This window comes from Drosophila elegans, unplaced genomic scaffold, assembly GCF_018152505.1.
Source record: "Drosophila elegans isolate 14027-0461.03 unplaced genomic scaffold, ASM1815250v1 contig_208, whole genome shotgun sequence".
In the NCBI taxonomy this organism is placed as follows: domain Eukaryota; kingdom Metazoa; phylum Arthropoda; class Insecta; order Diptera; family Drosophilidae; genus Drosophila; species Drosophila elegans.
In genome coordinates, this window is record NW_024545578.1 from 15011066 (window position 1) to 15030401 (window position 19336).

Below are 19336 nucleotides of genomic sequence, written 5' to 3' on the forward strand. Positions count from 1 at the left end.
AAATAAATTTGAGTACTAATTACAGTTTTTTAAGCATTCGATTTAATTAAATCGAACTAAAATTAAAATAAAGTTTGAAGCTTAAAGTTTTTGTATCTTGAATGAGTCAATTGCATTTAAGTAGAACAACTTACAATTGTTTAATTTTTTTTGGTTCCCTACATATAAAAACACTTAAATTAATTAAATTTGGTTTTTTTGCTGCTTAATAAATTTATGACAAAAGTACTTTAAATAATAACTTTAAAATTATATTAAATAAACCATAAGTAAATCTGCAAAATAAATTAAAAACTAATTGCAGAAAGTTGTTTGGATTGCTGTAATAAAAAGTAGAAATTCTAGAAACACCTCTGTTTGCCAGTAACCAGTTATTAACTTTTGCAGTTTGGTAAATTCAAATGTTGTTTATTTAGTGACCACCACTTTGCCAACAAATACTCAAGCCAGTTGGCGTCACGATGCAAGCGAATAGAACTTGCGTTTCCCAGGTGCGACCAGTAAGCCAGCAATAACAACAATATGCATATTTCATGGCTGGCAACTGGGCAAAAAAAGGGAAAGCAGGAAAAAAGGCGAGGTAAATAAGGAGAAAGTAGACAGAGAGAGAGTAGTGAAATGGGGGCCAAGGGAAATGGAGTGCAACCAAACGGCAGACGGAAGAAGCATAATCGCAGTTTGAGCTGCACTCCGGCTACATTTTGGGTTGTTTCGGCCACGTCGTTAGTTTCGCACTTGGATGTTGGCCACATGGGGTTCGCCTGTTTGCCAGTGTGCGTGCGTATCTGTGTCCCGGCATGTCCTATTCCCTTCATGTATGTGTGCGTGCTTGTATCGGTGTGACACGTAACGTGGGCGTGCAACGTACAACTGCATTATTTACAAACTTGCTGGCAGCCATGAAGCGGAGCTTCGCGCGGAGGCGGTTGAAAAAACTTCACTGCGTAATATGCGGAATATCATGCAGGAGCTTTCCCGCCCACAAAATCATGCCGATGTTTTCCCCTCGACGCTTTCCCGACGCTTTTCCGTCCACCCTGTCTCTAATTAGACTCACGCACTGCGTCTTTTGGGGCTTTTATCTGGCGGGATAACAGGATAACCCGATTTCCGGTTCGTTGCGCTTTTGTATGTGCCGGTGACCGGAAATTAGTTTCGTTTGTTCTTTGCTTCTCTCCTTCACGCCATTATTTGCGATCGGGTTTTTTCGCTTGCGTATGTGTGCGTGTGCTGGCTAAATTCTTATTTGATTTGGTCCACCAGCCTTGACTATTTGCATTGCCAATAGTTGGACTTGAAATTTGTTTGCCCAACTTGCAATCAATTTCTTCACAGACGAAAAAATTTCAATCAAAATGGGTCATCAATTCATACATGTGCATGTACAAGTCAAATATATAAATAAAATTGATTGCAAAACGTACCATTTTATAATTTAGGAAAATTCCAGCATGTTTTTTATGAATTTATCCTTCTGCTGCGGTTTGGCATAACAAACACATAGGTTTCATTGTGAAAAATTTGAATTGATTCTTTTAAAATTCAAAAACTCTTAAATTTTAAGTAAAGAGATTTAACAGTTAAGCCATAATTAATAAGATAACAGATCAACTTAAATTAAGTAACTATATAGAACCAATCACATGAGCTTTATGATGAAACAGGTATTATTAGGAATCATAGAATTGATATTGAAAGATTTTTAACAAGTTAAGCCACAGTTATACAGATAACATAACTATTTAAATCAAATACTGAATCGTAGTGTTTATCTTTTACATAAGGTAAGAACTTTTGTGTTAACTCTTTAAACAAATTTGTTTGTTAAGCTGAAAGGATTGTTTAAAAAAAAAGGTAGATAAATTGAAATCACCTTAGTAATTTTCAACAAAAAATTATATTTTTCTCTGTGTGTTGGCCAACTGAGATGTGACCAATGGCCGGAACAGCTGCTCATATTTCATTCGCCAGCAGAGGAGCACTCAGGGTAATGAAAATCACACAGAAGACGAAGAATAAAGCAACTATGTTTGCTGAATTTTTGCACAGAAAGTTGACTTACATGCGTAGTCAAAAGTAAATTTTTCAGCAGTCAAGAGGCATTTGAATCTCAGTTGCTTCTCAGATGGCAACTAAAGGCGGGCCCTCGAAATTTTTCCATTTGAAAGTGGAGCACAAAACCATCGAGAGTTTGTCGGAATTTTACATTGGCCTTTCGACTTCTTCTTGAGACACGAGCAGTGGCAATTTGCGTCAGACCTCAAAAACACGACGCCAGAAGATGGAGATGCAAGGGGTCGGGATGGATTTCACATTAGACCCATGACATCTCTCAATCCGGCGCACAGGCAAACAATGGGAGACCACGTAAATGGAGGACCGAGATTCGGTTTTGGCTTGTTAAAGTAGAAATAACAATTCCTAGAATTACAATAAAAGCGGCAAAAGCAAAGGCAGCGGCAACGGCAACGGCAACAGCAACAGGCTAAGTATAGGCATTACCCTTTGGAGTCCTGCGCCACGGTTGACTTCCACTCGAGGCACTTTAAGTCCCAGTTCGAGTTTGAGTTTGAGTTCGAGCTCCCAGTCCCACCCAGTCTCCGATTTTGGGATCGTCCTGCTTCTAAGTCCCGTGTCGTGTGGCGTCCGTGCCGCTCAGCCTCACACCACCTCTAATACAACGAGATTAAATGTCCTGTCGCAGCGGGCTTAAGCATTAAGCCCGGGTCGTTTCGCCTCCTAGCCGCAGAGCTTCTATATTGGTGTTGGTGTCAATATGGTTGTTGCTCCTGCTGTGTTAGTATGCGATTTTGGTGAAAACCATTTGACTGGCTGGCGAGTGAAAACTTCACTGGATAAAATAAAGCGAACCAAATTCTCATATTTTATATTTTGTTTAATACCACTACTTATGTTCTTAATTTAATATCTTGTCGTTTTATGAAATAATTTTTTGAGCTCTTATTATTTGTTTTTTGAAAACTACTTTAATTAAAAAGAAAGTTTATTTCAACATTTTAAATTAAAAAATGTAGAAAAAAATATAGCGGAACAAATTAGCTGTATTCAAATATTTTTTTAAAATTACAATCTATATTTTTTGTATTCTATTTTTCGTTAGTCTGATATATGATATTTTTGTAAGCATTTATTATTTTTATAAAAAAACATCCTTACATTGAAAACAATTTTATTTTAAAATTAAAAATTATAAGTGGTTTTTGAATCTGAAAAAACCCTTTAAACATTCTGAATAATATCTTGTGCACGTAAAAATATTCCACAAAATTCAATATTATGGCGAAAATGTCTCTTTTTAATTTTAAACTATTTATTTTAATTTTACAGAGAAGCTATAAAGTTTTTTATTAAATCAAATGATCTTCTTAAATTTTAAATTTGAAAATAAAAATTGGAATACAATAAAAAACATTAATTTTATTTCTTCAATATATATTGCATAATATGATCCCTAGTTTAAGTCCTCAAGCTTGATATTTTATGGTTTCTTTCTGTGTTCCGTTATGTGTGCAATTAAGAATAAACATTGCTGTTTGGTAGCAGTTCTATTGCTCCTTATTGTGGCAGCAAACTCGCTCACTTCCTTGCCGAAGCAAAGCCAGAAACAACAATCGAGTCGAGTGTTGACGTCTGCTCTTATTACCCCAACCCTTGGTCTACCCCCAGTCCAGAACAGACCCCAGCCCCTGAACCCTTCTGTTTGCTTGGCTTTTGTGACCAGCTGTCAAGTGGAGATTACCTCGTTCAGCACGCCTTTTCTTTGTTTATCTCTATATGCAATTCAATTTATTTTTGTGACGCTCATATTTGCAAAGCCATACACTTGCCAAAAAAAAGGATGGAGTTATTTAACACATATGGAACTTAAGCCATTTATTAAAAGCTTTATTAAGTTCTTTGAAGAAATTTGTGTCAATGCTTTTCCAGTTACAAAATCATTTTATTGTACTCATTTTTATATAATTTATTTAGTTTTGTTTTACATACATATAGTAAAAAGACAAAGATACTTAATTACCTTTCGAAATTCGTAGGAACTCGTTAATTAGCTGCATTTTCTGCTCTTGACAGCTATTAAAAGGTCTAGTATATAGGTTTAATAAACATTCACTAATAGGACTACACATTTTAAATATTTTACCTAACAAATCCATTAGTGGGCAGATCATGATGAAAAAAGGGTCTGTTTAAATATAGTACTTTCTAACATATATTGCTAGTTAATAGGCCTAACGTCTCCCAAACAAGGTTAGGTAATTTCTTAGGTACATCTGCTGATAAAAGATTTATGCAGTGAGCCACTTTAAATTCTGTTAAAGATCCTTCGAATGCCCTAGGTGCTAAGGTTACATAATTAAATTTCAGCGCTGGCCTGGCAATTAATTAAACGCCTCATTTATTAACGCATTGTTAGGCAATATTTTCACAAATGACTACAAAAACGAAAGAAAAGGAGGCTCGAAAAATTAAAGCAAAGACACAACAGTGCCATAAAAGCCACCACCAAAAACCAACCAAGCCAAATACACAAGCACACATACACACACACACACTGATACTCCGCGCAGACAGCGACATATAAATTTACGCATTACGCATACGCCGTGTGGTCGGGCACTGATTTATTTTAAACCTCAAAGCGTCATTCACAATAAAGATATTTTACGTTTATGACCCACAAAAATGGAAACTTTTGCGTTAACAGCGGAGCGCGCGTTCGGTGGCAACATGGCGTATGCGCAACAATTTGCAAGGGGCGTTCACTTGTTGCGGTTGACCGGGCTTAAACTCTAGGGGCAACAGACAAGTCCTATCCAAATCCACCTGCCATGGCCCCCAGTTGACACTCCTCCACAGGCCTCCACACGCCTCCATACGCCTCCACAACCAATCACCCGCTGCCATTTTTGTGGGCCGTAATTTAATATGCGGTCGCAACTTTAACATGCCCGACACGTCGCCTTCGGGGTCGCGCCTGTTTATCCAGCCACCATCACACATTTTTGCAAAAAACAATTCTTTAAAGCCACTCACTTCGGCATTCGATTCATTTGATTTGGCCGCTCGGCTGGCTTATGCAAACAGGCCACAGCCACTCGAGCAGCCAAAGCCTTTCAATGCGCGTCAACAATTTACATTGCCATTGCCCTCTCGATTTGTATACACACACCCAAACACACACACACAATTCACACCGCTCGCCATCCCATCTAAGGTCCTTTTCCCGTATCCCGTTTAGCACAAAGAAGGCGGACAATAAAGGGAAATCGAAATTACACTGACTGAAAGGTTGTCACAATGCCGGATGGGGCCATAAAATAAAAATCCCCAAACGAGATAAGGGCAAATAAGATTGATTTTAGTACAAGCTGTCTTGTAATTTTAAAATTAAATGAATTAATAGTTGCGTTGCCTGGAGAGTGTCTTACCATTACAGCATAATTTTGAAATGAAAAATGAAATTATTTATTAAGTGTGAGATTTAATGAAATATTCATATTCAAGTATGTGTTATTTTCATAACAAGTATGTTTTGTATATATTTAAGGAATTTTAAAGCATTTATTTATAAATTATATATTTTTTTGAAATATTTTAAAATTAGAGAGATTTTAAAAATGTTGACTGCAAACTGCTGTAGTTGTTTCTAAATTGTTTTCAAAACTATTTAAAATAAAGAAATTTTCGGTAAAAAAGTCAACCCAAGCACCACTGAGTAAACGTATATAATAATTCAAATTAAAAAAAAAAATAGATTATATTAAAGGTAAATTTGCACCTCCCCAACCAATGTGCAATTGCTGTGCGCTTTACTTCCTCTTTCACTGCCTCCTTTGCTCCCAGTTTTAGCGCTCCTCCCTGACGCAATCAATCAACGCGTCGAGGGTCCCCTGAAGAGCTTCCCTCGACCCAGAATTCCACTGAAACTGTTGGAACCCAGATCCGGACCCGGACCAGGAGCATTTGCTTTGTTGCCCTGCGCCCTGTCACACAAACACACACACACACCCAACAAATGCAAAGTAAAGGTGTTCGGCCCTCTCGTTACGTAACCGTCGAGTGGGCCAAAGGACAATGGCAGAGTTCACACTGCGATGAAGCCCATTTGGGTGCCGGTCGAGGGCAAGGGTTCACGGCACCGGCGACCTTAATAATTTTACGACAAATGCTCAAAACTTTTTCAATAAGCAACAATCTTTGCATGCACCATATACACAGTAATATATACGTACGGATGTGCTAAAAAGCAAAAAAAATGTGCTATCTGAGATATTTTGCGATTAAAAGAAAATATATTTAAAACCTTGTCACCTTTAAGTTTTAAGTATTTAAACTTCTATTAAAGCGTTCAACTGCCGTCAAAAAATTATTCATCATTTAAAATCATTGCTTTTGCTAACAATTATTGAGAAAAAGTATGTCTCTCAGAAACCCCTAAAAATGTTTTTTGTAAGATTAAAGTTAAGATTATTTTATACTAAGATAAAGAGTCTTTTTATAACTTCTCAGTTTTAAACATTAAAGCTGCATTGAAATATATTAAAAAACTGAAACAAAATTCTAAAATTCAAAATTCTTTAAAAAATATACAAAACAAATCACTAATTCTAGTTTCAGCTTTAAAAAAAGAGAAATGTGCGAGTACTATTATTTTACACTCAATTTTTTTTTGTACACAAAGGACACAACAATTTGCATAGTTGTCAGCGTGGAACGGAACTCATGCTGAAAAATTCATAGTCCAATTGGAGGAGGATGGTTTTCGAGCGGCTACATAAATAATCTGTTAGCTGACTGTCTGTATGAATATGATGTATCTAATTTGCACACCATTTAGGCCGACACTCGTGCACACACACTGTATAGTATGTATAAGCGCCGGAAATGGCGGTACAACTGCAACTGGGTGTCTATCAAAATGGCGTTGACAGTCATCACGCGGATATACTCGCATTCCCCCCGTTTTCCCCTCTTTATCTGTCACTTTGTATCTTTGTCACACTCCGACTGTCGACAGTGCAACTAAAATGATTTGTCAACACTGAGCTGTACAAAGCTGTCCTTCAGTCCGAATGTCCACTGTTGGTTGCAATTACAAACGGGGGTAGCAAAAAAATTGTATTTATAGCATCCTTTTTTAATTGTAAAATGCAACTCAAACAAGCTGAATATCCGCGCACTATTTTAAATAGCTTATATAACTTTTTAAAATACAAATATATTTTCAACATTTGGTAGAAAAAATGTTGGCAAACTTGCAAACTTTTTAAAATCCATATTTGCAAAATATTTCTGCATGCCAATGCCGGCAATTAATGGTATTTTCCGGAATCGTATTTTCCTTAATTGCGGAAAAGCGAGCTTTAATCCGCCGATGGTCTGTGAATTCGTTCGTCATCTGGCTGGTAATTGCAATTGATGGGCCATTACATGGCCCTGAATGCGAACGCCACTGACTGCCGTTGCCGTTGCTCACTTTGACGATGACATTATTAAATTGAAGATGTTGATCATTTATAAGGCAGCACGTTTGCATATTTTATAATAAATGAAACGTGTGACAGCATGCTTAACTTTCGCAGCCAAGAAGTCGTGTTCCCTTGCCCCATTTCCCCCTTCTTTATCCTGTCCCATGTGGATGTTCCCATGCATTTTCCAGGCTCACAGACACTTTTACTTGTACGAACACATTATTTAAATGGAACAGTGCAACAGGCTCAAGCGATATAGCCTTCGTATTCCGACTCAGCTGGCGTGTGTCTGCCTCGGTCTATATAATTGTACGTTGTGCTCGGATGCCTCGCATATCTGGAGATTTACATCACCGTTGACGTCGTTAATGTTTCAGATATTCCTTGCCTCCCCAAAGTCTGGTTATGTTTGGTCTCTTAATGAATTTAACGAAATGTGTGAAATTGTTTACTTATGTCGGATCTTGCAAGAAGCTTTTAAAATTGTAAATTATTGAAATACAAATTTTTAAGAATGCGTTACTATTTGGCATCAGAGAAATTAATTTCTTTTTAAGCAATATTTTTGCGTTTCCTACAAATAAAATATAAATTAGATAATAAAATAAGATTTACATACAAAAATACCATTTCTTAATATACAAATTAGATAATAAAATAAGATTTGCATACAAAAAAAAAACATTTCTTAATTTTTTGCTTACTTATATATTTATTTACACTACATTTTTTTAGTAATTTAATATAAATATGTATTCTTGATTTCACAATATAAAGTATTAATTTAAATACGTTATATACAAAATATATATAATAATATGAATAGTCTATATATTCAACAAAACATGTCATCGTTATTGTTCGGTACACAAACTTTTCGAAGTAACCCTACATTTTTATAAGCTTACAAGTGTGTAAACTATAACATAACTTTTCTCTTGTCCACGAAAGTAATAAAGATCCTTGAAATGTTTTGTATTTCTGAACTAAGGTATTGATACCCTCATGTAGTGGGATTATGGTAATCTATTCCACTCGACATTTCCGCACAGAGACAAGAAGTGTCGGACATGACTAGATTGTAGTTTCACACGTCCACGCACTTGGCTCCAGTCAACCCCTGTCTCAACCCTTCTTTTCCCTGTCCATTTTTCACCCCCTTTTCCACTTGTTGATTAGGGTGCAGTGTCAAGTGATGAGCGGCAACCTGTAGATACTCGGTCAATTTAGTCGCGTTGGTTATGATACGACGGGGATAGTATGTCATGTGGGATGGCTTCTCGAGAAACTTTTCACACACCTCTCTTGTTTCCTTTTACGCTCCAGCCAGAAGATGAATGAAGTCATAAAAGGCATTGGCCTGTGCAAAAGGATACAATCCGTAGACACACACCGAAAACAAATAAAAAGGACTCAAATCGTTGCCATATAATCAGGACGAGTAGATCAAAGCGAATGCCGGCGGGCAAGACTGAAACATCTGGCCACCAGAAACACAAAAAAAAATAAAAAAAACACGCGACATTCATAACGATGTAAACGATGTTAACGATAATGCCCATGATGACGGGCAGCCGTAATTAGGCTATCGCCTGTCGGCAAACGAGTTTAAGCCAAGACCCAGACAAGCCGGCCACTAGCGGAACTTTAAAGCCAAGTTGGTAATTCCACGAAAAAAGTACCGACACACAAAAAAAAGGATATGGAAAGAATTCTTTTAAAAATGCACTATTACTATTTTAATTTTAGCGTAAAGAGCATGTTAAGATAATAAACTTAAAAATTATTTTAATTTTAAAACGTTTTTAAAATTTATTTTAATTTCTCAATATGGCACATTTCGTACCATTTAAAAAATTGTAAGTGATACTAAAAAAAATAAACTATTTGCTTATAAAAAAATTATTTCCTAATAAAACGAATTTATATAAAAAGTGTAAGTTTAAAAGTAAACTTGCTCATACCTTTTTAATTATTTAAAATCGTTAATAAATAAAAATAACAAAATATGTGATAACAGCTAAATATATTTTCGAGTGTGAGCTGGAGGAAAAGTTTTAATCAGGCAGAGAGATCCAGCGGACCGAACTGTCTGTCAGCCAGGTTAAAACCCGAGGCCTTGGCGCCGTGACGAACTTTTTTAATGAGCAACGTTTTGCGGCTAATAAACATTTGCGTGCTGGCCGTTGGCAGTTGATGTTGCCATGACGCCATGTTTTTAATTGGCAGCCCAAGTCTGGTCATTTGCGTCCCTGGGGGACCGATGCTACACCATCCAAAAGGCAATTGAATATTTCATTAAATTGCCACTCGCACACACGCACAAAGGCACTCGCACACATAAGCAAAAGCACCTATAGCAACAACAATGGCCACTTTATATTGTGACAACAATTCATTATAAAATGGCACCAAGGACGTCAGAGGGCCATTGCCGAAAAGTTATGAAAAGCTTTGCGACCCATTTGACATGGCGCATACGCCGCGTTGGTCGTCAAACAAAAACAAACTTTTCGCCCTGTTTCATACATATATATGTGTATATAAATATCTGTTTATAAATTCAAACACTCTTGTTGGGAAAAGAATTACATGATTAGCAGGGCTTAAAACTACAAGTTTTGACACTTTGCATCTTTAATTTCTTTGTTAACTCTTTGGAATTAGGAGTGTTTGCAATTTTAAGAACTCTTTATATTAATTAAAGCTCAAATATACACAACAATCATTAATTATTAGTCAGCCCAACAAGGACTATATCAACTAAATTGTTGTTTTTATTTGGTCTCATTTTTTTGTTAAAACGGATTTAAAAAAATATATATGTTTATTTTTTTTATTTTTAATGCCATATATGGGTTTTTATAAACACCAAATTTATTGTAGAAGAAAGTTAAACTCTGTATGTATGGAAACAGAATTTCGAGAGTTCTTTCGCTAAAAAAATTCAAAGAATTATTATTATAATTTTGCTCTTTAAGGTCATCGGCAGCCTGAAGTAAAATTGAAACTGAATTTTTTCACTCATTACTTTTTGTTGAAGCTGTTGACTAAAACAAGTTTTCAACATTCAAATTTACTTGGCAAAGTTTTTCATTTCTTTTTTTGCCTTCTTTTTCCCTTTTTTTGGGGCGCGCCTTGGTAAGTGGAACTTTTTGTTAGCCATACTTTTTCCCTTTTTATTTTATTTTGATTTTGCCGCCATGGCTGTTGTTGTTGTTGCTGTTATGATTATTATTATTACTGTTAGCAGACAGCAAATCAACAAAATTATGATAAACAGCTGCAGGTATAAGACCGTTAAACGAAAACGACCCAAAACCGAAGGTCCCGAAAGCGGCAACAGGAAAGACGGCAGGGAAAAAAAAATGACAGCACGGTTGGCCGCCTGTCCCTTCTGGAGATCCCGAGTCTACAGCTCAGTTCAGTTCAGTTTTTGGACCCTTAACTTCCGCGCAACACTCCCGTTTCGCCTGTCTGTGTTTTTGGCATTAAGGGACTTTTCGGGCTCATCTCCATCCAATACAATATTATTTTTTTGTTATTATTTTGGGCCCCGGAATGGCAGCGAAATAAGATGAAAATAAAGAATAAAATCAACTGAAATATTTGCACATGCTTACGGTGGCGCGTTAAAGCTTTTGATCTTTTCGTGCCATCCTCACTTGCTGACTGCGTTAATAACGCAGCCATATAGAGAGGTGTTTTTTTTCTTATTTATTTTCTTTTTTTTTGTTGGCGGTGGATGGAGTTTCCAAGTGGTCTCGGCTCCAAGGTGACAGCTATTCCCCAGGCCGACTGGCAACGGTAGCGCCTTTAGAGATTTTGCATTTTGCCAGCCAAATCGGGTATGCTCTCCCCCCAAAATCCCGGTGGCACATCAAATTTTCCAACGCTTCACTTGAGCATTTTCACAGGGGCGAACGAATTTCTGGTGGCAGTTTCGCAAATATTTGCATATTTGATATCTATGTAGCAACAACTTTATACATCATGTAGAGTTTCCATATCGATTTTGCAGCCGACGCTCTGTTGCCACATTTTTAGTTATATTTCACTAACACTGGGAGAAACAAAGTGCCTTCCTTCCATATTTTTAGGTCCTGTCTTAACTTCTAACTGAATAACTAACTATAACTTTTTCATTAGGTACCGATTTATATAGTGGTTAAAGAATGTCTTTTTAGTAAAGTTATGCATTTTAAGTAAAATTTAAGCAACAAGTAAAAGTTATCGACCCAAAAATTTTTATAAAATTATAAAATGTAATAAAATGCAGATATTGACAAATTTGGTAAATATATATTGGTCATTTGTATTTAAAATTATTATTTTAAAGATTATATGTTTATATATGTTCTTTGGAGTTTTGAGTTTTCTGGTTAAAATTTATTATTTTAACAATGAACATATAATTTTAAATGTTTTTTCATTGGTTTTTTGCATTTTAAAAAGTATTGCATAAATTTGATTTAATTATTTGCTTTGCAGAAGTCGAATTATTGTGCCCACGAAGATGTCACTTTAAGGTGTAAAAATGCCCACAGGGTACTATTTTTATTTATATTTTTTTTAGTGCTCCCACACACTTGTTGGCAATGTTTGCTCTCCACTCGAATCGAAAACAAAGGCGGGGGCGTTCGCCAGAGTTTCAGGGTACAAAAGTACCAAAGTACCAGAGTAAAGAGAGCCAAGTGGTGCAAAGTATCCGCTGTCACCATGTTTGCAGAAACCATGACTGTGGAAACCAAAAAAGGCCAATACGAGTACACTGTGTCCACACAAATGTGTGGGAGTTCTGTTGCTATTTATAACCAAAAGTTGCAGATGGCCAGCGCTAATGAGTTCAATGGAAACCATTTCCAAAGAAATCGAATTGTGAAAAACAATAAATTTGCTGGGGCAAAATCAGCTCTAAGAACTTGTCGACATACAAATAAATTTCCAATGCCCGTAGGCAAGTGTCAATTGTACATACAATTGTGCGCAAACAATTTATTGTTTTTGTTTCACGGTTTACATAAGTCAGCAGTGCAAAGACAATACGAACATGAATAAATAAAAATATATTCTATTTATTTGCCATTAGAATGTCATGATAAATGGTCTTGGCCGAATTGTGTAAACAGATATTTACCTCAATATTTGCCTCAGCTGCAACCCATCCCCAGTGTTGCCTGAAATAAATACGTTTTTGGCCATCTCAGCTTTATTGATTTAACCACAGGCCGCAGCCATCTCATATTTTTCTTTAAATCTAAGGCCAATTGACATTTTGAATGCGCTTTTGGCCCGCAATTTGTGCAAGTTCTCAGACAAAGGGATTTTCATAAAATATTGCAAATAAATATGCCAAGTCAATTAGCAAAAATCAATCAAAATGTCAAGTTACTTAGCCGTACAACACTTAAGTTATATTTAACCCTTTAAGTCATTGGCCTATTGTTTAATAAAAGCCTAGTATGCACTTTGTAATTTGATATGAAATTTATTTCTGAAGATATTTTAATTGAATTTAAGAGCGGACTTTATTCAATGAAACATTTAAACGCGAACGTGAGCTGTTACTACTCCCCAAAATTCATGAGTTTTCCGATATTACCGATTCCGTTTTTTGTTGGCCGCCAAATGGAATCTTTAATTTTGTGCTGTCAATCAATTTGCTTTTTACCTTCGCTGAATAGCAGGCAACATGGCACTCTTAAAAACCAATACATAAATTGCTCGGTAGTGAAAAAATCACTTTATTATTTAAATATGTTCTAATATTTATTCATAAGTTTCTTTTGAAAAAATTGGTTGAACAATTTGAACTCAAACGAATTCAATTTGAGCAAACAACGAATATTCGAAACAACAGAGCTTTTAAATAACTCATTTTACCCACATAAGCTAGGTTGAATGTTAGCAGCTACACAGCAGGAAATTAATTAAGTCAAAGGCCATTTAGCTCTTTTTTCTTGTTTCCATTTTTCTGTTTCGTGCTTCAATTCAAATTCTATTTCACTAGCTCGTAATATTTAATGCCAGAAACGTAGAAAGAAGCGATTAAAAATGCCAGCACTCTCATCTGGTCTGTGCCATGGCCATTTCCAAATATTTTGAGAATCCCTTTCTGTTCCTAAACACACCTGGAGCTCATTGTTCGTTCTGGGGATGCACTTTCTCCGGATATCTTTGACTTGATCAAAAATGGTGAATTTGCACATTTTGTCAGCTTATTGATTGTGTCGACTGCTGCCTGCCAGACAGATTCCATTTAAGTTTCAACCCCAACTGGGTGCACCAACTCCGAGGATTGGAGCATTGTATTGATGGCCCTTTACTGGATCAGCTTGGAAATAATGCACTGAGTAGTGCACTATATGTGAGCAACGCAAATAAAGTTATACAAAAAAAAATTGAAAATAAGTGTATGCAATGGAGCATCTTTTGCGCATGTAAATGGGCTGGGGATTCAAGAAGGGATTGGTCCTGAAAGAATTCAAAAAGGTACCAGCACGCCCTCACTCAAACCCCCGCAAAAACATACACAGCGAGAAAAACTAAATACTTAATCAAATACTAATGTATTTAAAGATATATATAGATTATATATTTTAAAACATTTTGACCGTTTTATTTTATTTTATAAATAGTTTTTTGATTAAAATTAATGGTTTAAATTAAGTAGCAGTAGAATTAAACGTTAAATTATGTAGATATTTAAAAAAATAGAATATATATTGTTTTCTTTTGAATTATTTTTTATCTTTCTGTATTTGAAAGAACATTTTTCCCCAGATTTGGAGCAAAAAGATTTAAATCTCAAACTCTAAAATTTTTTTCCCTGTCTACACACACGCACTCCTTCGGAAATGTAAGCGTTGTACACATATTGAATCCATAAATAAATCCTTAAGCAAAAATTGTAAATGTCGGATTAAGTGTATCACAAGAATACGCACACACACTCACACAGTAGGTGTAGGTGTGTAGGTGTGTGCCAGCGCATAAATAAATATGGGAGAAGTGCAAAAAGAGAGCGAGAGCTGGTGAACACTAAAAACTAAATGGCGAAATCAGTTTACACGGGGAAACCCCCAACCCCGCCCAACCATCGGGCCGCCCACTTCCGTTTCCGCTGTCGCCTCCACTTGTCAAACGTGGTTAGATCGAAACAAAGTTAATTCCCTGCAGCAGGTTTACGTTCAGCGAAAGCAACACACACCGATAATAATTACTCGAAACATTGTAATCCTCTTAACGCCGAGATTTACACGTTAAAGCAGAGCGTTTATGCTGCCACCATAATAGATTTATTTATTTTGTTTTTTTTTTTTTTCCTATCGTTTTTGTACTTACGAAACTTGGCCAAAAAATATGATGTGATATATGTGTGTGTGGCTGTGGCTGTCTGTGGGAATCGAAGAGCCACTGTGGCACTGTGGCACTGCCAAATAAACCGAAAACACCTTGCGTTCGACACGTGCACACGCTGTCAAGTCCCCAAGAAGACTGGAGCACACGTTCTGGAGCCACTCAGACGCAGCAGCGGAGTTCGGCGATGGCACGAAGTTGGCCCTAATGACAAAGTGGTTGGGGTTTGTTGGGCTTTATTGGGCTTTGTTGGGTGCTGCTGCTTGTACTAGCCAGAAAAGACTGAAAAAGACTGTTGCGCGCAGGGGAAAGACGCATACGTATACGTATCGGCTGGGGAAAAATTCGCCGGCGTGTGTTCTAAAGCCCGAGCAACAGTTTGTTGGCCATCAGGGTCATCCTTCAACCAGTCGCGTATCAATAGCCAAAAATATTTACATACGCCGCGTTGGACCGAACCACCGAACTGAAAAGCAGCCCCGCCACTTTGTCAATGTCAAATATACGAGTGGGTGGTGCTCTACGTTGGCTTTGCCATGGTCAGTGGGCGGTGGGCGGTGGGCTGGGTGGTTGGAGGCAACTAGTGGTTCTCATATTTCCACAGTAACAAATTTGTTTACGCTTAATTGGTCTTCGCTTACATCGGATGAGGAGCCAGCAAAGTCACCCCAGTGAACATCACAATGATGCGCACTGTTTGGAAATTGACTCGCCGCTGCCCCAAAATGTATGCTATGCTTTTCGTCACTGCAGAAATTCTTGCAAATTCCGATTTTAATCGAATTTCTGCCACTTGAAAAGCGAAACGGAAATTTCTGCACCTCAAATTTCGACGCGGAAATTTCTGAAACGACGTCAATCTTACTTGCCTATATATATGCTTTATACATAAGTTGTGCTTTTTAAGTTGTTAATATATGAATTTTGTTTCCTTTGAAAAGTTAAGAAATAAATTCTTATCTGTTAAAGATTAGTTAAATAAAAATGATAACCAAACAAGTTTTTTACGGCAATTTAATTATAAAAATCAATTTTAGAGAACATATATTTTGGGCTTATAAACTTTTTTTAATTATAAAAAGGAAATTATGTTAATGTTCCTGAATAAGTAATCAACTTATACTTTTCTGCTATAATTTTATTTTAATTGGAAAATAATAAACATGCATATATCAATGGACTTAGGTCAGCTGGTGAAACTAATTAATCATAAATATTTATGGTGAATGTGCCTTTTTACTGTCCTACCTTATTAACTTGTTTATATAAGTTGAAATTGATTCAAAAATTTCTTGCACTTAATATAGTAAATATTTTATTTAGTATAACATCTAAAAATAAGAGTTCATATTCGCTTATTCAAAAAAATGAGGTTTTGCTTGCATTTCTTTCATGTTTGCTAAGTTTGTAGTTCTATATGGTAATTGAATATCATATTGGTCATCTTTTCTTGACTCCAAGTAGTTCAATTGTACCTTAGCTGCGTTGTTCGACGCGTAAGCTGATTGATGATTCGCCCCTGAATACCTTTCTAACGAGATGCTTCATCGATTGACAGGCCCCATTGTACAGTTGATATGATATATATTTGCATGATTTACTTGCGCTGCTTCCATTAGTACTCAGGTCGAAGCCGGGTCAGGTTGTAAAAATGGTCCACTGAGATTTGCGGAGCACATGCGAATGTCATATGTGTGTTTGGGTTGTAAATCAGAATGGGAAATGCAGACAATGGCCGGGGCCATTTCGCATTCACTAAACAGCACAAAGGTGTATGTGTGTGTGTGTTGGTGCGCATATCTCGACGGTGTCATAAAAAACAGTTTACACATGGGTTCTGGCCCATTTCGCTGTCCGTTTTTATAAGGCCACTGACGGCAATTCATTGAAGGCAGCATAAAATCCATATAAAGCTGCTCCTGCTCTCCAGCTCCTGCTACAGCCACTTCTGGTGCCAAGGTGAGGCATCAGAAAGTCAATTAATCTAATTGCAGGAGGACACTTACGCACACGAGGACACCTACGGCGCCAAGGGAAAGATCAGGCGAATCCAATTCGATGCAATTAAATTAAATCTCTAAATGTGAGCTAATGAGGACCACTTGAGCTGCGGTCAAAAGGACCGAATGGTATGTGGGTGTTAATTAAAAGCGCAGTGCGACTGATTGACTACCTGCTGCAGTTCCGTCTACAGAACGCTTTGCCCCGATATTCCCCCACCGATTTTGGTGGCTAATCAAGGGGATTTCATTATCACGGCTCACACTTCAAATCGAGACCAAATTATTTATAGCAAATGCTCAGTGTGTAATGGCAACCGGAAGGTGGCAACAGGAAGGTGGCAACAGGAAGGTGCCAGGCGACAGCGCAACTCCTAACAAGCTCACACACACCATTTACACACACATAAGACCCCCCAGGACGATTGGGCACTGTGTGTGTGTGTGTGTGAGCGCGCTTCCTTTTCCGCTTCTTCCTTGGCGTGTGCTCAAAGACTTGCCGTGCTTAGCCGAACTGTTGCGTTTTATATACCCTCACTAAAGAATACAAATTGTTTACAGCCTTCTGTGCTTCAATAAAGTTATCATACGAGATAAAAGTAAAGATTTCCTGTGATAAACAGTATTGTTGCGTTTTATATACCAGCAACGCAAGATTCAGAACTTTTTTCGCAGAAATCTCTGCTTAAATAAAATACATTTTATAGGTCTTGGACAAAGAACCAGACGGTCATATTAAAAAAAAAGATACATTCCAACCGCTGCTTGAAACTGAGGAACAATTTAATAGGCTGTTTTATATCATTGCGAACTGTTTGTTTTTATAACAAACCCTTTGTTTTTTATGAAGTTTTCCAAATGGTAAATAGGTAAGTCCGTAAGTGAGTTAAATTCCACGACTACGCTCATAAAATGCATTTTATTAAGCCAGCTTATTGTTTTAAGAAGCTGGTTACGTCATATATGGAACAACAAAAGGCTGACATCTTACCACAATAAATTTTTTAGTAATGGAAATGGAAAATGGATGGAAATTAAAAAAAAATTAAAAAAAACTGTATATATAAAACCACTGTCTTTAAGCCAAATAAATGTATTACCAAATTAAGCATCATTAATTACAAAGTTATATAATTGGTTTAAAAATTACCTTTACTTCTTTTAAAGTTTTAGAATAAGCTTATTTAATGCCTTTCAAGGTTTTTTGCAATCTATAGAAATTTTTTAATTTATTTGATTTTTAAATTTTGACTCGTCAGTTTAAACCATACCCCAATTACAGCAAAAATGTTTGTGAAAATCAATGCCCCCATGCAGAGCAGTTTCTCTGTCAACAAAAAAAAAATACTTTCACAGCAAAACCCATGATGGCTTCTACCCGCTCTTGGCCAAGGAAGGTAGCAATTTTGAAGGATATGCCGAGTTTCGGCCAACAGGATTCGGTTCCTGTAATTGCTGCTGCAGCAGCCAGTCAAGCTGCTATTTGCCCATGCCCATCCTCGGCCCATAGACAAACTCATTACGAAAAATGAGCGTCCTGCGGCGCTCAAACAAAGCAAGGACCAAACCTGTAAACGGCCCCCCCCGGCCTGGTTTATGTGATCCTGTGTGTGTGAGTATCCTGTGTGTGTGCCCTGCTTGTTGCTTGTTTATGCCAAAAATCATATAGACCGCCCACATATCGATTTTGTTTGATGTTTAGGCAGGGCTATATGGCTATGTGGCTGTACGGAGTGGATAGTCCTGGCTTTTGGCCCTCGGGCGCCCACAAAGCACCAAAAACAAAGGCATACTCACACACACACACACACACACACATACACACACGCACAGACAGTCCGGAGCACACCTCATCATTATTTCCGTTTGTGTACATTACGACGTCGCGCCGCGTCCTTTAAATATTTAAATAGCATAAATGCCGTAAACTTTGGCCACCCCGCAATTTAGAGGGTGCCGCAGGAAGTGGAAATATATGGAAGCCAAAATTTCAGGAAAAAGGTATTAGGAGATAATGATACAGAGGGAATCGAAATTCAGTTTCCTTTTCTCAAATATTGTAACAGGAAAAAAACATTTATATATAAATATTTTAAGTCTCCCAAATTGCAATTGATTATTCTAGCATTTGTGCTTATTTTATATACAATACTAAATTTGTAAAAAAAAATATATATGTTTGGTATGTATAAATTAAAGAGCAAGTAATTAAGGCATAAAAAAAGAATAAAATACATTTTTATTTGAATTGAATTTTAATTTGGTTGTACTTTCTATATTCATTGATAAAGAGACTTCTAAAATTACTTTAACTAATTTAAGGCCAAATACGATTTACTCTTCAAAAAGAACTTAACAACATTTCTCTGTCATTTACGACTTTAACTGCACTTCCAGTTATGCCAAAGCAACAAAACCTTTAAGACCTTCGGTTAACGACTGCGATAATTTGGCCAACAGACCATACACCCTGTTTTTTTTTTT